The sequence below is a fragment of the Phyllobates terribilis genome, unplaced genomic scaffold (assembly GCF_046119375.1).
Source record: "Phyllobates terribilis strain yellow unplaced genomic scaffold, ASM4611937v1 Scaffold_116__1_contigs__length_5312468, whole genome shotgun sequence".
NCBI lineage: Eukaryota > Metazoa > Chordata > Amphibia > Anura > Dendrobatidae > Phyllobates > Phyllobates terribilis.
The window spans coordinates 710,925-735,995 of NW_027362876.1; the positions used below are offsets into that span (position 1 = coordinate 710,925).

General features: G+C 47.0%; 1 protein-coding gene across 1 annotated transcript in view; it reads right to left on the bottom strand.

Moving 5' to 3' along the window:
• Positions 1–25,071, bottom strand: part of LOC141201470 (uncharacterized) — an 86,821-nt gene that overhangs the window by 13,102 nt on the left and 48,648 nt on the right. The window lies entirely within an intron of this gene.

Genomic DNA, 25,071 nt, shown 5'->3' on the forward strand with positions numbered 1-25,071 from the left:
TGTAATTCATGAATCCAGTAGGCTTATCTACGTTTGAGAAGGCTCACTCGGTCGCTTCCCCGACGTGGTGTCAAAACTTGTACCAATAACTGGTATTTGAATTGAGAAATACTATGTCCTGCCGTGATAAACTGTTGGGGAATGGGTAACATTAGGTTTTTGCACCAAATTGTGGACTTGTGCTTTGAAATCCTATCCATTATGGGCTGTGCCGTCTCCCCCACATAGATTCGGCCGAATGCACATTTAATAAGATATACCACATATGAACTGTCACATGTAAAGTACCCTTTGATGTTTGCCAGTTTGTGGGTGATGAACAATGCTACCCCTGAGGACATTGTTGCATTGACGACATTGGAGACATGGGAATGTGCCCATTTTGGGATTCTGCAAAAAACATTGTTTAGGACCTAGGTACGCTGCGCCCAAATCGGCACATACCAGAGAGTCTCTAATATTGGTTGCTCTCTTAAAACACGGTAGGAAGGGTTGTTGGAACGCAGGGATCGTGGAATAACCGGTTTGTAAGATGTTCCTGTGTTTCCTAATGGTTTTATGTAAGATGTAGGCGAAGGGGTGTAACGTGTGAACAAAGGGGATTCTGTCCTTCTGTCCTGTTTGGACAATCAGTTCTGGAATTCGACGCCTGGGGATGCAAGAAGCTAGGTGGATAGCCTCGTTCAGTGAATTTGGTCGACATTTCTTGTAACCTCTGATTGCGGATAGTTTCACTGGACACAATCCGTTTGACCCTCTGAAATCGTGATGTAGGTATAGATTTCTTCATCGACCTTGGATGATTGCTAGAAAAGTGTAATAGGCCATTGAGATCGGTGGGCTTGGAATAGTGGTCAGTTAGGTGGCCCTGTGTATCCTTGATCACCATGGTATCAAGGAAACTAACACGGCTTGAATCATATGTCATGGTGAAGCGTCTTGAAACCACAGACGTTTAATGTTGTGGGATTGATTGCATCAGATAAATGTCTTCTAATACATTTTTTTTAGCGACTCTGACGTGCATCCCACATATTATAGTTTACTCACTATACATTCTATTAAATGCACTGCTCAAAAAAATAAAGGGAACACTCAAATAACACATCCTAGATCTGAATGAATGAAATATTCTCATTGAATACTTTATTCTGTACAAAGTTGAATGTGCTGACAACAAAATCACACAAAAATCATCAATGGAAATCAAATTTATTAACCAATGGAGACCTGGATTTGGAGTCACCCCCAAAATTAAAAGTGGAAAAACACACTACAGGCTGATCCAACTTTGATGTAATGTCCTTAAAACAAGTCAAAATGAGGCTCAGTATTGTGTGTGGCCTCCACGTGCCTGTATGACCTTCCTACAACGCCTGGGAATTCTCCTGATGAGGTTCCGCAAACTCCTGGACAGTCTGTGTTGTAACGTGACGTTGGTGGATGGAGCAAGACATGACCCAGCTTTCGTCCTTCTCCATCACAACAACATCCCTTTAAAAACATATAAAAACTCGATACTGAGACTCTTGATCACGTCTGCTAGAGCATGTATTCCCTCGCTATGGAAAAGTAACACTATCCCGACAATCTCACTATGGTTCTCCAAAATAAATGAGATTATGTTAAGGGAGGAGCTCACCTACACGATCAATAACTCCCATGATAAATTTTATAAAACATGGTCCTACTGGAGTTTAAATCTTCCGCTGATTACCTTGACCTCATAGGGGAAAGTTAAGTCTATACTTCAGGAGCCTCTCTGACGTTACCCTAACCCTTTTACCCATACATCCCTTCCCCCACTTCCCTTTGTCTTTGTGTATATTTGTGTTTTTGGTTTTAACTACTCGTTTTTTCTTTTATAACCCTTATTTGTTAACCAACATGAATATGTAATGACTTAATGTTTAAGTCAGAGTCACCACGCTGGTATATCCTAAAACACATTGAACCAATGTTCTACCAGCGACTCTACTTTGGATTGTGTTAACTTCTTTCATTTTGTTTTCAAATGTTTTGGAAATACTGGTTATTGTTATGGTTATGTGGTCATGTTTGACCTACTACTTGTTGCACAACTAGTACCCGGCGTTTGTATTTGTATTTCCTTTTCAAAACTTAATAAAGATAAATTTATAAAGGATAACCAAGTCACAATGCGTTTGATATTTGTTTCTTGAAAAAAAAACTAGGTGAAAGTTTTCCGCCTTTTTGGATACAAAACTCAAACAAAATATGTAAAAGAATTTACAAAGTCTGGAGGATGGATCTCAGACATCGAAAAAACTAAGTTTGAAAGAGATATCAAAGACGAGTCAAATTCAATTTACACATGGAAATGAAAAACCAAGAGCTACTGTTCTGAAATACAGGTCGCACAATAAATTCAAAGGAAATAGAGGAGAGCGGAGGTCAGCTTCACAAATCCTAATGTGTCCATGGGTTCCTCTAATTATAATTCTCTGAGGACTTATCTGATGTATCAGTGGGATCAACTAAAGACAGATGGAACAAAAATAAATTCTCAAGTATTCCCCACAATTCAGCACAAAACAACAGGCCGGAAGAAAGCTCAAATGTGACCGGACATGTGCGTTCCATGCTGGAGTGCATCACGGTCTCCTATCTGCGAATGCGCATGTCCGGAAGCATGCGTTCCACGCCGGATCGCATAATGGTTTTGGATTGCATACCACCAACATAGAAAAGTCCTATCTCTGAGATCAGCGTCATGGGAGACTAAAAACAAGTATTTCACATCCTCCCATCATGCAATAGGCACGTAGATCTACTTTATCACTACATAAAATATGGGATGATGGCCCACAGTATATTCCTAAATGATCACATTAGACCCCCATTGCATAATTAGAGATACACAAGGATCATCACATTTGCTAGTTACTAAATAGTATATGTAGGATATAACTGATAAGAAATAATTCTGATATAGAATCTCAGATATCTCGATGACGTACAATAATATGTGAACTCCAATCACTGGGAACTGAGTAGCAATGAATAGAGTATAAAATCCAAAATGTAATCCGGAATGGGGCTGTATTCACACAAAACAAGCATAGGAAATTGGCTCATTCAGTCCCTTAGGGTCTAGTCAATCCAGTCTGGAAATCCACTCACTTTCCTTTTTGAGGATATATCTATTGTGATCACCTCCTATCACATTGGGTTTAACCACATCAATGATACAAAAGGAGATGTCTCTGGTTTCACCTCGATGTACACTATTCATGTGTCTCGCTAATCGGGTGTCCTGACCATGGCATATGTCACCCAAATGCCCCCCACCCTCCTCCTAGACTCCCTCTTGGTCTTGCCTACATAATCTGTCCAAACACAAAAAATAAAACAAGAACCGGCAACTTTGTACGGGGAAGACAATTGGTCCAGGAATAGTGTACCGATGTCATACAATAAAGAAGTACGTTTTACGGACCGGTGAGTGCTACCCTTTCTTCTTATTTGCTTACATGTTACCTACATAATCTAGGGGGCAGGTGCATGTGGCCATATATACAAGTCCTGAGGTTTTACAGTTGGAATAACCCCTCTGAAAAAAGTTTTTACTCGTGGAGGAACTCGAGAAAGATTTACATGGTCTCATCCAATTACATGTACAACATTCTCCACATCTAAAGAAACCACAGATTCTTCTATCTAGCCAAGTCCCCTTGGGTGCAGTTTTTTGGTAGAAACTATGCACTAAACGGTCCCTAATTGACCAACCCTTTCTGAAAGTTATTGTGGGAGTAGATCACACAGCACCCTCCGAGCTGGGTTGGCCACAAGTATATCCCAGGTCACTCTGATTGTCATAAGTTTTTCTTACTCGTGCTACCCCATCTTTTTCTTGGTCTCTTGGTTAGGTATGGAGGAGTCTGTTTCTCCCATTTTTCTGCAAACGATGATGTGGAATCCAAAATGTACCATGAGTACCCTATAATCCCTTAATCTGGTGTTCAGGTCTATTGCCAGTATATTAAAATCTGTGACATTATGGCAGTGCCTTCTCAACCATAAAAATTGACCCTTGGGTATTCCTCTTTTTATGGGGATGGGGTGGTGGCTATTCCACTTCAATAGTTTATTAGTGCTTGTAGGTTTATGGTAGATGAGTGTTCCTAGGGTCCCATCCCGTTCTATCTACATTAGTACATCCAGGAAAGTCAACTGGTTATAATTAAACTCCGATGTAAATCTCAGGCCGACTCTATTGATGTTCAGTTCTCTGACAAATTCAAAAGATTGTTCACTCGTCCCTGACCAGATGATTAAAATGTAGTCTATATATTTGTACAATACCCCAATATATGAATGCCATCACTTATGATCATCCCTGAATATTGTGGATTCCTCCCACCAGCCAAGGAATAGGTTAGCATACGAGGGGGCACAAGGGCTCCCCATCGCAGTACCACTGAGCTGGTGGAAGTACTTCCTGTCAAAAATAAATAAGTTATGAGTAAAAGTTAATTTTAGAAGATCCTCCATGAAGTCATTATGTCTGCTACACTCTATTGATCTAGATTTCAATAAACGTCTTACTCCTCTGATACCATCATCATGCGGTATATTACTGTACAAAGCCTCGATATCTAGTGAGGCCTGCTCCCCTAAATGCATGTATACATGCTCGAGGGTCTACATGTAGGGGAGCAGCCAAAGGGAAAACCAACTCCAGAGGGATTATTCCAACTGCAGGACCTCAGGCGGTACTGGGAGAACATTACACTGTGTGGGGGCATCATACATACTAAATAAGGGACATAATGGGGGCATTACAATGTGTGGAGGGCATCATACGTACTGCATAAGGGGCATAATCGGGGCATTACACTGTGTGGGGGCATCATACATACTACATAAGGGGCATAATGGGGGCATTACACATACTACATAAGGGGCATAATAGGGGCATTACAATGTGTGGGGTATCATACATACTGCATAAGGGGCATAATGGGGGCATTACACTGTGTGGGGGGCATCATACATACTGCACAAGGGGCATAATGGGGGCATTACACTGTGTGGGGGGCATCATACGTACTGCATAAGGGGCATAATGGGGGCATTACACTGTGTGGGGCATCATACATACTACATAAGGGGCATAATGGGGGCATTACACTGTGTGGGGGCATCATACATACTACATAAGGGGCATAATGCATTACAATGTGTGGGGCATCATACATACTGCACAGGGGGCATAATGGGGGCATTATACTGTGTGGGGGCATCATACATCCTGTATAAGGGGCATAATGGGGGCATTACACTGTGAGGGGGCATCATACATACTACATAAGGGGCATAATGCATTACAATGTGTGGGGCATCATACATACTGCACAAGGGGCATAATGGGGGCTTTACACTGTGAGGGGGCATCATACATCCTGCATAAGGGGCATAATGGGGGCATTACACTGTGTGGGGGCATCATACATCCTGCATAAGGGGCATAATGGGGGCATTACACTGTGTGGGGGCATCATACATACTGCATAAGGGGCATAATGGGGGCATTACACTGTGTGGGGGCATCATACATACTGCATAAGGGGCATAATGGGGGCATTACACTGTGTGGGGGCATCATACATCCTGCATACGGGGCATAATGGGGGCATTACACTGTGGGGGCATCATACATCCTGCATAAGGGGCATAATGGGGGCATTACACTGTGTGGGGGCATCATACATCCTGCATAAGGGGCATAATGGGGGCATTACACTGTGTGGGGGCATCATACATCCTGCATAAGGGGCATAATGGGGGCAGTACACTGTGTGGGGGGCATCATACATCCTGCATAAGGGGCATAATGGGGGCATTAAACTGTGTGGGGGCATCATACATCCTGTATAAGGGGCATAATGGGGGCATTACACTGTGTGGAGGCATCATACATCCTGCATAAGGGGCATAATGGGGGCATTACACTGTGGGGGGCATCATACATCCTGCATAAGGGGCATAATGGGGGCATTACACTGTGTGGGGGCATCATACATCCTGCATAAGGGGCATAATGGGGGCATTACACTGTGTGGGGGCATCATACATCCTGCATAAGGGGCATAATGGGGGCATTACACTGTGTGGGGGCATCATACATACTGCATAAGGGGCATAATGGGGGCATTACACTGTGTGGGGGCATCATACATCATGCATAAGGGGCATAATGGGGGCATTACACTGTGTGGGGGGCATCATACACACTGCATAAGGGGCATAATGGGGACATTACACTGTGGGGCAGTAAAGGGGTCCTGTACTATGAGAACAATACGTTTCCTCCCTTCCTGTCTCCATAGTTGGGTCGTATGTATCTATTACAGGAAACAGAACAAAAACCTTATGATTCTTATAAAGGGGCAACACAAGACCCCAAAAGAGTCTTGGTGCTGAAGGGGTTAATGCCCCCTGCGCCCAGTAATGGGGTCTCCACATACCTCCACCTGCAGAGCCGCCACCACATATATGGCTGCTCTGTGCGCACAGGAGCTGTGATGAGGTCACAGGAGGGGAGGAGTCAGGGGTCACATGATCAGGGGCCTCAGTGGATGCAGGACTCTGCTGTGCTGGTTGTCATGGTGCTGGATGAGCTGAAGTTTATGTGTGGGGTCAGGAGGGGTTTACAGTGTGGATGTAGCAGAGCCGCGTGTGTACGAGGTGTACGGAGCAGAGCCGCGTGTGTACGAGGTGTACGGAGCAGAGCCGTGTGTACGAGGTGTACGGAGCAGAGCCGCGTGTGTACGAGGTGTACGGAGCAGAGCCGCGTGTGTACGAGGTGTACGGAGCAGAGCCGCGTGTGTACGAGGTGTACGGAGCAGAGCCGCGTGTGTACGAGGTGTACGGAGCGGAGCCGCGTGTGTACGAGGTGTACGGAGCGGAGCCGCGCGTGTACGAGGTGTACGGAGCGGAGCCGCGTGTACGAGGTGTACGGAGCGGGCCGCGCGTGTACGAGGTGTACGGAGCGGAGCCGCATGTGTACAAGGTGTACGGAGCAGAGCCGCGTGTGTACGAGGTGTACGGAGCAGAGCCGTGTGTGTACGAGGTGTACGGAGCGGAGCCGCGTGTGTACGAGGTGTACTGAGCGGAGCCGCGTGTACGAGGTGTATGGTGCGGAGCCGCGCGTGTACGAGGCGTACGGAGCGGAGCCGTGCGTGCACGAGGTGTACGGAGCGGAGCCGCATGTGTACGAGGTGTACGGAGCAGAGCCGCGTGTGTACGAGGTGTACGGAGCAGAGCCGTGTGTGTACGAGGTGTACGGAGCGGAGCCGCGTGTGTACGAGGTGTACTGAGCGGAGCCGCGTGTACGAGGTGTATGGTGCGGAGCCGCGCGTGTACGAGGCGTACGGAGCGGAGCCGTGCGTGCACGAGGCGTGCGGAGCGCAGCCGCGCGTGCACGAGGCGTACGGAGCGCAGCCGCGTGTGTCCGAGGCGTGCGGAGGCGTACAGAGTGGAGCCGCGCGTGCACGAGGCGTGCGGAGACGCGCGTGCACGAGGCGTACGGAGCGCAGCCGCGCGTGCACGAGGCGTACGGAGCGCAGCCGCGCGTGCACGAGGCGTACGGAGCGCAGCCGCGCGTGCACGAGGCGTACGGAGCGCAGCCGCGCGTGCACGAGGCGTACGGAGCGCAGCCGCGTGTGTCCGAGGCGTACGGAGCGCAGCCGCGCGTGTACGAGGCGTGCGGAGCCGCGCGTGTACGAGGCGTACGGAACGGAGCTGCGCGTGTACGAGATGTACGGAGCCCAGCCGCGTGTGTACGAGGTGTACGGAGCGGAGCCGTGTGTATGAGGTGTACGGGGCGGAGCAGCGCGTGTACGAAATGTACGGAGCAGAGCCGCGCGTGTACAAGGTTTACGGAGCGGAGCCACACGTGTATTAGGTTACGGAGCAGAGCCGCGCATGTGTACGAGGCGTATGGACTCCGGCGATGACACCGCACCTTTCCAGGGACATGACAGCTGATCAGTACAGCTGTCACGTGCCCCTAACAGCCACAGGTGCAGTTGCGATCCATCCATGGCTGTTAACATGTTACAGGGAATTTGTCACCCCTGGGACCTATCTGACCTCTAATATTGGGATCCAGGTGATAGAAGTATGAATCTATACTCACCTGTATGTCCCATATTAGAGGTCTACTTGCTGTGTAATAGCTTTTTATTAAATTAGTTTTGGCAAGCTTCACGCCTATTAGCTTCCTTTCCTTATCCCCCCTCCTCCCCTGCTCGTCACAGGGGCCTGTGACGTGCAGTTCCCTGCCGGATCCCGCGCCTGCGCAATTTGCCCTGTATGGACGGCGCTCTTCTTCCTGCCATCTGTGTAGCCAGGTGGAGCAGGAAACTTGTGCGCAGGCGCCGGTGAGTCACAATTGTGAAATTGCACTTTTTTTGCAATTTCACCACACTTTGAATTATTTTCCTGTTTTCCAGTACACAATATGGTAAAACCAATGGTGTTGTTCAAAAGTACAACTCGTCTTGCAAAAAACAAGCCCTCACATGGCCATTGACGGAACAATAAAACATTTATGGCTCTGGAGAGAAAGGGAGCAAAAAACGAAATGGAGAAGCCCAAAGTGGTAAAGGGGTTAATATCAAATAATTATAAAAAAAAAAATAGAAAAGCGTTAGAAAATATTTGTTTTTATTTCTTTCATATAGGAATCGAAGAAAACCAGCGTATGGATCTTTTCCAGCCTGGGTGCCGGGTTATCTGGGCCCATTCCATCCAGTGTTGTTCATATGGTGCGAAATCCCTTCCCAGATCCCCTGAATTCCTACCTGGGATGTAAATTCCCTCAGGACCGACCCGCTGAATTCACGTCTTATCAATGAACATTTACATTTTGTTCATATTTATCCGGAACTTTTCGAAAACCATTTAAATGGTTAACATTTCTGATTAATTCTATCATTTATTTCAGTTAAATGTACAATATAGATTTTTGGCAATGTTCACACTCTGCATCTGAGGTTGAATGGTCCACAATGTACATTATATAATCATTGTCATAGATCATTTTATAGAGAAATTCATAAACAATATAATAAATAGATAGTGTGGAGACATGAGGGTCAGTGGGTGGTCTCATCTTTAGAAAACCATATGGACCACGGCTCACCCCACTGAACGCCCGCTCTCCTTTCCTGTGGACACTACTCAGACCAGACAGGGTGAGGGTAACACAGTGCGCCAATAACTTATTGCACCAACACCAGCCGGTCACATACAGTACAGCCCCAGCAAGTACATAAGATTGTGCAGATGACATAATCTCACCTTTCCGCTGGCTCTGAGCAGCTGTGACTTTGGAGCGTCCAGGGCCGACTATCCCAACTTCTGGCCGGCAACCAGGGAGGAGGTAGCGGCAAGCTTAGGAAGCTGAGTGAGTGCAGTGAGGTACATAGCCAGGTGACCTGATTGTCTCAACCTGGATTCTCCAGCGTCTTTGAGGGGTCAGTGATGATCAGTGGAGCAGATCTGTGTTCCTCCAGCTGGTCGGTGGCTTGCTGTAGAGTGTGTGGGAAAAGAGGCAGATCCTACTTTTCTAGGTCACACCTCATATTCAGGTATTTTCCCACTGGATTGGGAGAAAGTCCTCTCTCATTGCTCCAGTGTTCATAGTTTGTCCTTCAATATTTGCAGAACAACCTTGAACTCACTAATACAATAGGTAGACAGCAAAACTAACAATGATCAATCTGTCAGTTAGCATGTGCCTTTGTTCCACGATGACAGCAGGACAATAAGCTGTAGGGGGCGCTATAATCTGTACACAGCAGCCATTCAAGATTCCAACAATTATTTACATCTACAACTAGAGTCACCAACAATAGCTCATGTCCCTGTGCCGACTGACTAACTGCATTTGGCAGAATTAAGAAGAAATGCTGGGTCCTCACATAGATATATATATATATAAATATTCAACTATATACAGTATATATAGATATAGACATAAAGTTCAAGTACAGTTGAAACCAGAAGTTTACATACACTATATAAAAAGACACATCTGCATGTTTTTCTCAATATCTGACATGAAATCAGAATAAACCTTTCCCGTTTTAGGTCAATTAGGATTACCATCATTTATAATATTTGCCAAATGCCAGAATAATGAGAGAGAATGTTTTAAGGAATTTTTATTATTTACTGCAAAGTCAAAAGATTCCATACAGTACATTTCATTAGTATTTGGTACCATTGCCCTTAAACTGAATGATTTATGTCAAGCGTTTGGAATATCCTTCCACAAGCTTCTCACAATAGTTGGTCGGAATTTGGGCCCATTCCTCCTAACAAAACTGATGTAACTGATCCTGGTTTGTAGGTCGCCTTGCTCGCACCTGCCTTTTCAGCTTTGCCCATAAATTTTAAATAGGATTGAGATCAGGGCTTTGTGATGGCCACTCCAAAACATTGACTTTGTTATTCTTAAGCCACTCTCTTACCATTTTGGCAGTATGCTTCGGGTCATTGTCCATTTGGAAGACCCATTTCCGCCCAAGCTTTAACTTCCTGGCTGATGTCTTGAGATGTTGCTTCAGTATTGCCACATAATCTTCTTTTCTCATGATACCATCTATTTTGTGAAGTGCACCAGTCCCTCCTGCAGCAAAAAAAATCTACAACATGATGCTGCCACCCCCGTTTTACAGTTGGGATGGTGTTCTTATGCTTCCAAGCTTCTCCCCTTTTCCTCCAAACGTAACGATGGTCATTAAGCCCAAAAAGTTCTATTTTAGTTTCATCAGACCACAGGACATGTCTCCAAAAATTAAATGAGTTGTCCAGTACTTTTTACTATGGCCCAAATGTATTTACCCTGTTAAGATAAGGGTTTTTGTAAATACTTTTCGTTGTCGTTCTGACCTGTGAGCGGCGCTATCGCTGGCCACTCTCAAGCATCACGTGACCCCCAACTGCAGCCGGCTCTTCCTTCTGCTGATGTCACGTCAAGTGAGGTGAGACATCAGTGACAAGGTCCCCGCAGTGGATGCCGGGCTGTGGGCAGGGTTACCCTGCGAGTTGCACCCAGCATCCACTGCACGCTTTCCCAATGAGGAGAGGGAAAGTGCGCGGTGGATGCTGGGTGTGACGCTCGGGGTAACCCCACCCACAGCCCATCACTCACTGTGGAGCGCAGCACTGAGTCACGCCCGGCTGCAGCCAGAATTTGACGTGACATCAGTGGATGTCAGAGCCGGCTGCAGCCGGGGGTCACCAGAGCGGCCAAAAGGACAACGAAAGGTATTTACAAAAACCCTTATCTGAACAGGGTAAATACATTGGGGGATATTTGGGCCATAGTAAAAAGTACTGGACATCTTTAAGGTCTTTGCTACTGTGCAGATTTGCAAACATTAATCTGGCTCTTTTATGTTTCTTTTGCAGTAATGGCTTCTTCCTGGCAGAGTGGCCTTTCAGCCCATGTTGATACAGTACTCATTTCACTGTGGATATTGACACAATCTTACCAGCTTCCGTCATCATCTTCACAAGGTCTTTTGCTTTTGTCCTTGGGTTGATATGCACATGTCGGACCAAAGCAAGTTCATCTCTGGGACACAGAACCAGTCTCCTTCCTGAGCGGTATGATGGCTGGACATTCCCATCTTGTTTGTACTTGCGTATAATTGTTTGTACAGATGAACGAGGCACCTTGAGGTATCTTGAAATTGTACCCAAGGATGAGCCAGACTTGTGCAAGTCCACAATTCTCATCCTGATATCTTGGCTTATTTCTTTAGACTTTCCCATGATGCTACACAAAGAAGCAGTGTGTTTCAGGTGTGCATTAAAATACAGCCACAGATGTGTCTCTAATTAACTTTGCAGTAAGTAATAAAAATGCCATAAAACATTCTCGCTTCCTCATTATTCTGGCATTTGACAAATATTATAAATTATGGTAATCCTAATTGACTTAAAGCGGGAAAGGTTTATTCTGATTTCATATCAGATATTGAGAAAAACATGCATATGTGTCTTTTTATATAGTGTATAGAAACTTCTGGTTTCAACTGTACATAGAACTTTATTCACACAGATACAGTTAAAACCAGAAGTTGGGCCCCGCTTTATGTATAATTTGATCTCATTGTTTCCTTATTGTCTTAATTAATTCACTTAGACGGGCATTTTATAGGTAGCTTTTAGACGGGTAGCTACCTTCTGTCCTCGAATCATCATGATTTTATTATGTCTTGCTAATATCTTAGGCCTAATATATCAGGCCTTCTTGCCCCTTTTGGGGGCATGATTAATTTTTACATATTACTGACTTAGACATGTAAACATTAGTTTATCTTAGATCTCTTGCTATGAATTTTTATATATTTTTAATCATGATGTCCATTAGATACATATATACCCGCAATTATGTGCTCACTTGCCCTATATTGATTATTTTATATTGATATGCTGTTCTCCAGCACATGTCACTTTATCTTAGTATGCCTGTGCACTTGTCACTTTATCTTAGTATCCCTGTGCACTTGTCACTTTATCTTAGTATCCCTGTGCACTTGTCACTTTATCTTAGTATCCCTGTGCACTTGTCACTTTATTAAAATGCCTATTGATTTTCACATATGTGTTATTTTCTGTATTTTCAGCACTAGTCACTTTTTTGCCCCTATGGTAATGCCACTACATGGAGATAACTTTAAAGGGCATTATCATTTTTTCATTCTTATCCTATCCTACTCTTTCCTGGCACCGGCCCTGGTGCCGGTCCATTCATATAACTTTAATTAGCATCTTCACTTTCACCACACTCATCATTGTATTCACTTTCCACCAGTAAGAGGCTAGGCAGCTTTATTTATTCTTTATTTTTCATATTTTCAAAGTGATTTATTACACATCATTATGTTTCTCATTAGATATAATCCCCTCAGTGTATCATTGTGCATCATTTTCCCTGCAACACGGCCCCCCTTAAATTATTCTAATATATTCATAACTCATCATTTCATAATCTATAATTCATTATATACCTACAGTACAGACTAAAAGTTTGGACACACCTTCTCATTTAAAGATTTTTCTGTATTTTCATGACTATGAAAATTGTACATTTACACGGAAGGCATCAAAACTATGAATTAACACATGTGGAATTATATACTTAACAAAAAAGTGTGAAACAACTGAAAATATGTCTTATATTCTAGGTTCTTCTAAGTAGCCACCTTTTTGCTTTGATGACTGCTTTGCACACTCTTGGCATTCTCTTGATGAGCTTCCAGAGGTAGTCACCAGAAATGGTCTTCCAACAATCTTGAAGGAGTTCCCAGAGATGCTTAGCACTTATTGGCCCTTTTACCTTCACTCTGCGGTCCAGCTCACCCCAAACGATCTCGCTTGGGTTCAGGTCTGGTGACTGTGGAGGCCAGGTCATCTGGCGTAGCACCCCATCACTCTCCCTCTTGGTCAAATAGCCCTTACACAGCCTGGAGGTGTGTTTGGGGTCATTGTCCAGTTGAAAAATAAATGATGGTCCAACTAAACGCAAACCGGATGGAATAGCATGCCGTTGCAAAATGCTGTGGTAGCAATGCTGGTTCAGTATGCCTTCAATTTTGAATAAATCCCCAACAGTGTCACCAGCAAAGCACCCCCACACCATCACATCTCCTCCATGCTTCACGGTGGGAACCAGGCATGTAGAGTCCATCCGTTCACCTTTTCTGCGTCGCACAAAGACACGGTGGTTGGAACCAAAGATCTCAAATTTGGACTCATCAGACCAAAGCACAGATTTCCACTGGTCTAATGTCCATTCCTTGTGTTCTTTAGCCCAAACAAGTCTCTACTGCTTGTTGCCTGTCCTTAGCAGTGGTTTCCTAGCAGCTATTTTACCATGAAGGCCTGCTGCACAAAGTCTCCTCTTAACAGTTATTGTAGGGATGTGTCTGCTGCTAGAACTCTGTGTGGCATTGACCTGGTCTCTAATGTGAGCTGCTGCTAACCTGCGATTTCTCAGGCTGGTGACTCGAATAAACTTATCCTCAGAAGCAGAGGTGACTCTTGGTCTTCCTTTCCTGGGGCGGTCAACATGTGAGCCAGTTTTTTTGTAGCGCTTCATGGTTTTTGCAACTGCACTTGGGGACACTTTCAAAGTTTTCCCAATTTTTCGGACTGACTGACCTTCATTTCTTAAAGTAATGATGGCCACTCGTTTTTCTTTACTTAGCTGATTTTTTCTTGCCATAATACAAATTCTAACAGTCTATTCAGTAGGACTATCTGCTGTGTATCCACCTGACTTCTGCACAACACAACTGATGGTCGCAACCCCATTTATAAGGCAAGAAATCCCACTTATTAAACCTGACAGGGCACACCTGTGAACTGAAAACCATTTCCGGTGACTACCTCTTGAAGCTCATCAAGAGAATGCCAAGAGTGTGCAAAGCAGTCATCAAGGCAAAAGGTGGCTACTTTGAAGAACCTAGGATATAAGACATATTTTCAGTTGTTTCACACTTTTTTGTTAAGTATATAATTCCACATGTGTTAATTCATAGTTTTGATGCCTTCAGTGTGAATGTACAATTTTCAAAGTCATGAAAATACAGAAAAATCTTTAAATGAGAAGGTGTGTCCAAAATTTTGGTCTGTACTGTACATCGTTTCCTATTGAGTTCCCCTTTTTGTATTATTGCATCATTTCATCTACACAACCCTTAGTAATCCATTGCTTTCAATCCGCATTTATCTGCGTCACAGAGACAGTGTGCATTCTCCGCTCTCGATGTCTCCGGGACTTCTGATGGCACTCATCACATGACCCGCTTGCGTTCCACGCTTGCGGTCATTGGGCGCCGGAAGGAAGATTCTCATTCAAAGAAGCAGGTACAACAGCGTCATGCATCTATTAAGTCTCACATGAGTCGGGCACTCTGGGACTCCCATTGGCCACCTTTATATTTAAATATTTTAGTCACCCTTCACCCTGACACGCCCCCGGAAGAAGCTGGCAGCAAAACGCGCGTTGGGGTGAGAGGACGCAGCTGGTGACTTCTTCCACCGTCCAGGATTACTACGCTCAGCCTTACATACAAGTGTCACCTCTAGGTTACCCTCTGATTATACCTATAGGCATTTGCCATTCATATCCCTAGGCTCCCATACCAATGTTGCATCTATGCCTCACTTGTTCACTACACGAACACTGATCCTAATCACTTAGCATTATCCCTGTCAGGTCTATACTGTATGCATTTGCATTTGATATTTGTACTTTCTGGTTTGGAATTTTTTTGCTATCTAAGGCCTCTTTCACACGTTCATGTTTCTAGTACGTGTGGTGACAGTTTCTACGCGTACTGGAGACACTGACACATGTAGACCCATTCAAATCTCTGTGTCTGCGCACGTCAGTGTGTTTTTACGGATCATGTGCTCCACACGCTGACATGTCAATTTTTTTGCGGATACACGGTCCGCAAAACGTCCCACATGGATGACATCTGTGTGTTATCAGTGTGACACGTACCGGCGCCAGGGAATCAATGCTACAGTTTGCGCTGTTCCCAAGCGCTAGGTGCTGAACACTGCCCTCATCATGGTTACTGCCGGCACTGCGATCACCACCAGCAGGCACAATGATGAGGGTAGTAGTGTCTGCTCCCCCAGTGTCCACCAGTGTAAAAATAAGATTAAAATAATAAAATTCATATAGTCACTTGACCAGAGATGTCCCCCGCTGTAATCGTGTGACTGCTGACGCTGAGGAGCCGAGGAGAATGAGCTCAGGAGCGGTGTCCTGTCACTCAATGAGTGCAGCTCCGGAGCCGCTCGCTGGAGCAAGTCATTCTACCAGGCTCCTCTGCTGAATGTCCCTCACTACCAGCGCCCCTATGACAATGACTCGCCCCCTGGGCCGTGGGGCACTCGGATCCGGGTAATAGGGGGAACGATGGGAGTAGTAGTGGCAACCCGGTTCCGTGGCTCAGGGTGGTCAGGCCTGTGGTAGTCCGTTATGTGCTGATGTTTATGTCCGACTACGCCACCCGTGGATTGCGGTTATTAGGAACCGCCGCTGCATGCAGACCGCTGGGGCTGATGAGGTGTGCAGCTAGGGTAGTGTGACTCCCCACGGGAAGAGTGTGGCCCCAGGGCAGTATAGTGGATGGTGGGAGTGATGGTAGTGAGAGTCCCAGTGCTGATAGTGCTGGAGGAGCAAGGAGCACACAGACAACAGGTTGCAGTCCAGGGTCTTTACTAGAACAGGTAAACTGACCCACAAACAGTCCCGGCTAGGAGGGGACCTGGATGTCTGAGAGTAACGGGGAAATTGGCCCTGGTCAGGGTGAGGGTGTAGGCCTACCGTGCTTTCTGCGCACCTTCTGGCTATCTCCGCCTGATAGGGTAACAGCCCACGTTTCCGAGCTTTCCGTGTATTCTCGCCTGTATGGCCTGCGATGTGGGTTCCTTTCTGCTCCCAGCCTTGTACGGCTTTATTGGTCCCTTCGGTTGTGGCAGGGCCTCCAGGCTTCTTAGGCCAAGGAATATACAGTCCCTTGCGGACTGGTTCTCTGCTGGGGGATGTGGAATCCTTCCAGCCTCAGACACCAAAGTCTGGTAAAGTCAGTCTCTGATTTGCCAAGACAGGCCTGCTTCGCCTCTTGTCTCTGGCTGGTGGCTCTCCTACTGCCACACTTCCTCTTAGGTGCAATCAACTTTCTGTCCCTGCTCCACTCTGGGACACGTCTCAGTGCTGAGACAGGCCATCCAGTTCTCTCTAACCCTGCCCCCAGTACCAGCTTTTATAGGGGCAGCCTGCTCCCCCTACTGGCCTGAGACAGGAGGCATTGCATGCTAATGTTCCCCTGACTAGAGAACCTCCCCCTTGCTCTCAGACACAGCTTTAATTACACTTGTGGCATCCAGGCCAGGGTGACACATTCCCCCCTAGTGAAATTTAGTACTCCGGGACTAAACAATAAACAAGGACAATATGCATAACCATAAAACAATAACAGAGAGACGACGCACAGATTGAGTTCTTAAGGTCACAGTGTGGCCTGTGACCGGGTGTCCATATCACCAGAACAAAGGGAGCCTTAACCAGGTGGGGGTCTGTCCTACCCCAAGTCCTTTACAGTCTTAGTTCATTCCTGGGTTAGGCTCCGAACGCAGTCCATACAAGGTCCCGGTTATAAAAAGTCCATAACCTTTGAGTCCTTACGGTAGCTGCAAGAAACTGAAACACAGAATTACCAAACATGCATGTAACTTGGCAAACAATTCAACATTTGGCAACAGGGTTATTTACAATCTTAGTACACTCTATATCTTCCAGCGAGCGGGTATCTGTCCCTTTGTGCTCCTGGTTGACCTACGTAGCCCACTGTCTGGTGGTGGACCAACCTGGCTTTCCCCACTAGCGTTAGGGGTACAGCTACCAGCTGGGTGTACAGGTAGGGCAGGCAGCTGTCTGCGGGTTCTTTGGCTTACCGCAGGCTTGGCAGGCTCACTGTCAGCAGAGGGTTGACTCTCCTGGGCTGCTGGTACAGGCTCTTCTGCCTCTGGAACCGCTTGCTCCTCTTCACCTTCCGGCTCTGGTGTTGGTTGTTGCTGTGCCGGTTGCAGGAAATGCAGGACGGGTACCACTATGGCATCATTTATGCGAGTCCAGGACTGAGGGAACTCACCGAAAACGGTGCTGATCTTTTCTTCCTTGTCCTCTGCGGGTTCAAGGTCACTCTGATCCTCTTCTGCACTACGGAGTTGCTCGGGGCATCTTTTGAGGTGGTCTCTGGAGACGACACTAGTGGTTTCTCCTCCATCCTTGGTGATTACGCACACCTTTGGGTTGTCGTGGTCAGACAGCAGTACGGTGTAGGGTTCCCTTTCCCACTGGTCGTCCAACTTATGTAGCCTTCTTTTTCGCTTTAGGACTTGCTCACCAGGTTCTAGGGGACCAGCAGGGGCGTGTTGATTGAAGAGTCTTTCTTGCTTCTCTCTCACCTGGGCCAGGCTCTTCTCCACACTCTCCTGTACCTTCTTGTACTGCAGTTGCCTTTCCGCATCCCAGTCCGCATGCGAGGAGGTGTCCTCAGGTATTAGGACTCCCATCTCCAGGTCTACGGGCAGCTTACCTGGTCTAGCTCGCATCAGGTAAGCCGGGGTGCAGTTTGTAGCATTCACCGGGATATTGTTGTATAGGTCTATCAGGTCCGGCAGTTTTTCTGGCCACAGGCTGCGTTCCTCCAGGGGCAACGTCTTCAGGAGATCAATGACTATATTGTTCATCTTCTCACACATCCCGTTGGTTTGTGGATGGTAAGGCGTTGTCCGAATTTTCTTACAGCCATGGAGGTTGCAGAACTCCTGGAAGATTTCAGCCTCGAACGCTGGACCCTGGTCTGTCAGGACCTGTTCCGGATACCCGTGTGGACCGCAGAAATATTGCTGGAAGGCTCTGGCCGCTGTTTGGGCTGTCAAGTCCTTTACCGGGACCACCACTAGAAAACGGGAATAGTGGTCCACGATTGTCAGGGCATAGATGTATCCTGACCGGCTTGGAGCCAATTTGACGTGGTCCAGAGCTACCAGCTCAAGAGGCTGCGTGGTGACGATGGGCCTCAAGGGTGTCTTCTGGCTGGTGCAGTCCTTCCTCCTTAGGTGACAAGGGCCACAGTCTCTGCACCATTTTTCTACAGCTCCTCTCATGCCGACCCAAAAGAACCTTCCTCTTAGTAGGAACTCCAGTTTCTTCCAACCGAAGTGTCCCGCTCTGTCATGGTAAGCCCCCAGGAGCATAGCTGCATCCCGCCTTGGGACCACGACTTGCCAGATCAGCTCATGCGTCCGGTGGTTGACAATCCTTCTGCACAACTTGACTTCGTAGAGGAACAGCTTGCTCTTCTCCTTCCATAGCTGCTTGGCTTCCTCTGGGGCATCTGGATCTAGGTGGGCGTCTTCCCGGGTCAGCAGATCTTTCACCAGGCGGACTGCAGGGTCACTATCTTGGGTCTCGGCCCAGCTGTGGTGAGGTAGGGGATTCATCATCACAGTTGTTAGATCCTCCTCCTTCATGCGGTGAGAGTGTTGAGCGGCTCCATACCGGTGAAACGTGGGGAGTTCTACCTCCTCCAGCTCTTTTGGGTCTTCGTCACCTTCAGGTAAGTGAGGCATTCTTGATAGGGCGTCCGCGTTGGCGTTGGTTTTGCCTGCCCGGTACTTGATCACGAAGTCATAGTTGGAGAAACGGGCCATCCACCGCTGTTCCAGGGCACCCAGTCTTGCATTGTCCAGGTGTGTCAACGGGTTGTTGTATGTGTACACGGTGAACTTTGCGGAGGCCAGGTAATGCTTGAAGCGTTCCGTCACGGCCCACACCACCGCCAATAATTCTAGCTTGAAGGAGCTGTAATTCTCCGGGTTCCTCTCGGTGGGCCTCAGCCTCCGACTGGCGTATGCGATCACCCGTTCTCTGCCCTGTTGGTTTTGGTACAGTACGGCTCCCAGTCCCACATTACTGGCATCTGTGTGGAGAATGAAAGGCTGGCCGTAATCAGGGTAGGCCAGGATCTCATCCCCCGTGAGGGCCATCTTTAGCTGGCGGAAGGACTCCTCTTCCGGTTTATCCCACTTGAAGGGTGGCTTTTGACTTCGGGACTTAGACTGTCCGATCAGGAGGTCCTGCATAGGAGCTGCCATCTTAGTGAACCCGGGGATGAACCTTCGGTAGTAGCCTACCAACCCGAGAAACTGTCTCACCTCTTTGATGTTCGAGGGGCTTGGCCAGCTCTTGATTGCCGTGACCTTGTCAGGGTCGGGGGCCACTCCTTCCGCGCTTACCACGTGCCCTAGGTACTGGACCTTTGGTTTCAGCAGGTGACACTTCGATGGTTTCACCTTCAGGCCATAGCCTGCCAGGGCTTCGAACACCTCAGCCAGGTGCTTGAGATGGTCCTCGTAGGTCTTCGAATAGACGATCACGTCGTCCAGGTAAAGGAGGACCGTCTCGAAGTTTCGGTGCCCTAGACAGCATTCCATCAGCCGCTGGAAGGTCCCTGGTGCGTTGCAGAGCCCGAAAGACATACAGTTGAATTCGCTCAGTCCCATCGGGGTGGTGAAGGCGGTCTTCTCCTTGTCAGCCTCTGCCACAGGAACCTGCCAGTACCCGCTAGTAAGGTCCAAAGTAGAAAAGAAGTTAGCAGATTTTAGTGCGGCTAAAGACTCCTCTATTCTAGGCAGCGGATATGCGTCTTTGTGGGTGATACGGTTGATTTGTCTATAGTCCACGCACATTCTCATGGTGCCGTCTTTCTTTTTCACCAGAACCAAGGGGGCTGCCCAGGGGCTACAGCTATCTCTAATGACCCCAGCTTCTTTCATCTCTCTTAGCATGCCCTTGGCGTTCTGATAATGTGCAGGGGGTACAGGCCTGTGTCTCTCTTTTATTGGTGGGTGGCTCCCTGTGGGGATGTGGTGTTCTATCCCCTTTACTCTGCCGAAGTCTAGCGGGTGCTTACTAAAGACTCTCTCGTACTCCTGTACCACCCGGTAGACTCCTTGTTTTTGGTGCACGGGAGTGGAGTCAGCACCCACGTGGAGTTTCTGGCACCAGTCCTCCTTTTGTTTCTGGGAGCCATTACCCTCCGCCTGTGTAGATGGAGGCAAGGGTTCCACGGCCCTGATAGCTTTGTGTTCGACAACAAACAGTTTGGCGAGTGTAGCGTACCTGGGTAAGTGTACCTCCCTCTCCCCAATGTTGAGGATGCGGACGGGCACCCTCCCATGACGGACATCAACCACCCCCCGGGCTGTCAAAATGGTGGGCCTGCTGTCTGAGTACACGGGTTCTACCATGGCTTGGTAGTCTCTACCTCTCAACCCGATTGCAGTCCGACACCAGATCATCATTTCACTTTTGGGAGGCATGGAAATGGGGAATGGGTCACTCAGTCTTACGCTACCGATCTCACCACCAGACAGTTCTACCTGCTGCCGTCTCATCAGGGCTTTTATCTCCTTGTTGAGGACTCTCTGTTGGCTGGAACTAGCATTCACCGCCACCTGTTGTAGAATTACAATTACCTCTGAAAGACAATTTTCAATTACGTTAGTACCCACAGTTATTTTAGGGTGACTTTCATGACGGTCAATGTCCACAATAATCACTCCCTGTGCCGGCAGTTCAACTTTACCAATTTTAATGGTCATCTCCTTGAACCCCATCTGCGGCACGGGTAAGCCATTACTGGCGATGATGCTCAAGTTACTGTCTGGATACCGTGTGATATCAGCATCAGTCCAATACTGCTTAAAAAGTACATAAGGGATTGTGGTTACTTGCGACCCAGTATCCAGCAAGGCGCTCATGGGGATACCGTCCAGCACCACGGGTAAAACCGGGCGCCCCCCAACGTACTTATCACGCCAATTATAAGGGCCTGGTGATCTTATGCCTGGGGGTCGGCCCTCTGCCCCAGGTTGGACCCGTTTAAATTACAGTACCTGGAAATGTGTCCGGGCTGGTTGCATACGGAGCGCAGCCGCGTGTGTCCGAGGCGTACAGAGCGGAGCCACGCGTGCACGAGGCGTACGGAGCAGAGCCGCGCGTGCACGAGGCGTACGGAGTGCAGCCGCGCGTGCACGAGGCGTACGGAGTGCAGCCGCGCGTGCACGAGGCGTACGGAGCGCAGCCGCGCGTGCACGAGGCGTACGGAGCGCAGCCGCACGTGTACGAGGCGTGCGGAGCCGCGCGTGTACGAGGCGTACGGAACGGAGCTGCGCGTGTACGAGATGTACGGAGCCCAGCCGCGTGTGTACGAGGTGTACGGAGCGGAGCCGCGTGTATGAGGTGTACGGGGCGGAGCAGCGCGTGTACGAAATGTACGGAGCAGAGCCGCGCGTGTACAAGGTTTACGGAGCGGAGCCACACGTGTATTAGGTTACGGAGCAGAGCCGCGCATGTGTACGAGGCGTATGGACTCCGGCGATGACACCGCACCTTTCCAGGGACATGACAGCTGATCAGTACAGCTGTCACGTGCCCCTAACAGCCACAGGTGCAGTTGCGATCCATCCATGGCTGTTAACATGTTACAGGGAATTTGTCACCCCTGGGACCTATCTGACCTCTAATATTGGGATCCAGGTGATAGAAGTATGAATCTATACTCACCTGTATGTCCCATATTAGAGGTCTACTTGCTGTGTAATAGCTTTTTATTAAATTAGTTTTGGCAAGCTTCACGCCTATTAGCTTCCTTTCCTTATCCCCCCTCCTCCCCTGCTCGTCACAGGGGCCTGTGACGTGCAGTTCCCGGCCGGATCCCGCGCCTGCGCAATTTGCCCTGTATGGACGGCGCTCTTCTTCCTGCCATCTGTGTAGCCAGGTGGAGCAGGAAACTTGTGCGCAGGCGCCGGTGAGTCACAATTGTGAAATTGCACTTTTTTTGCAATTTCACCACACTTTGAATTATTTTCCTGTTTTCCAGTACACAATATGGTAAAACCAATGGTGTTGTTCAAAAGTACAACTCGTCTTGCAAAAAACAAGCCCTCACATGGCCATTGACGGAACAATAAAACATTTATGGCTCTGGAGAGAAAGGGAGCAAAAAACGAAATGGAGAAGCCCAAAGTGGTAAAGGGGTTAATATCAAATAATTATTAAAAAAAAAATAGAAAAGCGTTAGAAAATATTTGTTTTTATTTCTTTCATATAGGAATCGAAGAAAACCAGCGTATGGATCTTTTCCAGCCTGGGTGCCGGGTTATCTGGGCCCATTCCATCCAGTGTTGTTCATATGGTGCGAAATCCCTTCCCAGATCCCCTGAATTCCTACCTGGGATGTAAATTCCCTCAGGACCGACCCGCTGAATTCACGTCTTATCAATGAACATTTACATTTTGTTCATATTTATCCGGAACTTTTCGAAAACCGTTTAAATGGTTAACATTTCTGATTAATTCTATCATTTATTTCAGTTAAATGTACAATATAGATTTTTGGCAATGTTCACACTCTGCATCTGAGGTTGAATGGTCCACAATGTACATTATATAATCATTGTCATAGATCATTTTATAGAGAAATTCATAAACATTTTGAAATATAATAAATAGATAGTGTGGAGACATGAGGGTCAGTGGGTGGTCTCATCTTTAGAAAACCATATGGACCACGGCTCACCCCACTGAACGCCCGCTCTCCTTTCCTGTGGACACTACTCAGACCAGACAGGGTGAGGGTAACACAGTGCGCCAATAACTTATTGCACCAACACCAGCCGGTCACATACAGTACAGCCCCAGCAAGTACATAAGATTGTGCAGATGACATAATCTCACCTTTCCGCTGGCTCTGAGCAGCTGTGACTTTGGAGCGTCCAGGGCCGACTATCCCAACTTCTGGCCGGCAACCAGGGAGGAGGTAGCGGCAAGCTTAGGAAGCTGAGTGAGTGCAGTGAGGTACATAGCCAGGTGACCTGATTGTCTCAACCTGGATTCTCCAGCGTCTTTGAGGGGTCAGTGATGATCAGTGGAGCAGATCTGTGTTCCTCCAGCTGGTCGGTGGCTTGCTGTAGAGTGTGTGGGAAAAGAGGCAGATCCTACTTTTCTAGGTCACACCTCATATTCAGGTATTTTCCCACTGGATTGGGAGAAAGTCCTCTCTCATTGCTCCAGTGTTCATAGTTTGTCCTTCAATATTTGCAGAACAACCTTGAACTCACTAATACAATAGGTAGACAGCAAAACTAACAATGATCAATCTGTCAGTTAGCATGTGCCTTTGTTCCACGATGACAGCAGGACAATAAGCTGTAGGGGGCGCTATAATCTGTACACAGCAGCCATTCAAGATTCCAACAATTATTTACATCTACAACTAGAGTCACCAACAATAGCTCATGTCCCTGTGCCGACTGACTAACTGCATTTGGCAGAATTAAGAAGAAATGCTGGGTCCTCACATAGATATATATATATATAAATATTCAACTATATACAGTATATATAGATATAGACATAAAGTTCAAGTACAGTTGAAACCAGAAGTTTACATACACTATATAAAAAGACACATCTGCATGTTTTTCTCAATATCTGACATGAAATCAGAATAAACCTTTCCCGTTTTAGGTCAATTAGGATTACCATCATTTATAATATTTGCCAAATGCCAGAATAATGAGAGAGAATGTTTTAAGGAATTTTTATTATTTACTGCAAAGTCAAAAGATTCCATACAGTACATTTCATTAGTATTTGGTACCATTGCCCTTAAACTGAATGATTTATGTCAAGCGTTTGGAATATCCTTCCACAAGCTTCTCACAATAGTTGGTCGGAATTTGGGCCCATTCCTCCTAACAAAACTGATGTAACTGATCCTGGTTTGTAGGTCGTCTTGCTCGCACCTGCCTTTTCAGCTTTGCCCATAAATTTTAAATAGGATTGAGATCAGGGCTTTGTGATGGCCACTCCAAAACATTGACTTTGTTATTCTTAAGCCACTCTCTTACCATTTTGGCAGTATGCTTCGGGTCATTGTCCATTTGGAAGACCCATTTCCGCCCAAGCTTTAACTTCCTGGCTGATGTCTTGAGATGTTGCTTCAGTATTGCCACATAATCTTCTTTTCTCATGATACCATCTATTTTGTGAAGTGCACCAGTCCCTCCTGCAGCAAAAAAAATCTACAACATGATGCTGCCACCCCCGTTTTACAGTTGGGATGGTGTTCTTATGCTTCCAAGCTTCTCCCCTTTTCCTCCAAACGTAACGATGGTCATTAAGCCCAAAAAGTTCTATTTTAGTTTCATCAGACCACAGGACATGTCTCCAAAAATTAAATGAGTTGTCCAGTACTTTTTACTATGGCCCAAATGTATTTACCCTGTTAAGATAAGGGTTTTTGTAAATACTTTTCGTTGTCGTTCTGACCTGTGAGCGGCGCTATCGCTGGCCACTCTCAAGCATCACGTGACCCCCAACTGCAGCCGGCTCTTCCTTCTGCTGATGTCACGTCAAGTGAGGTGAGA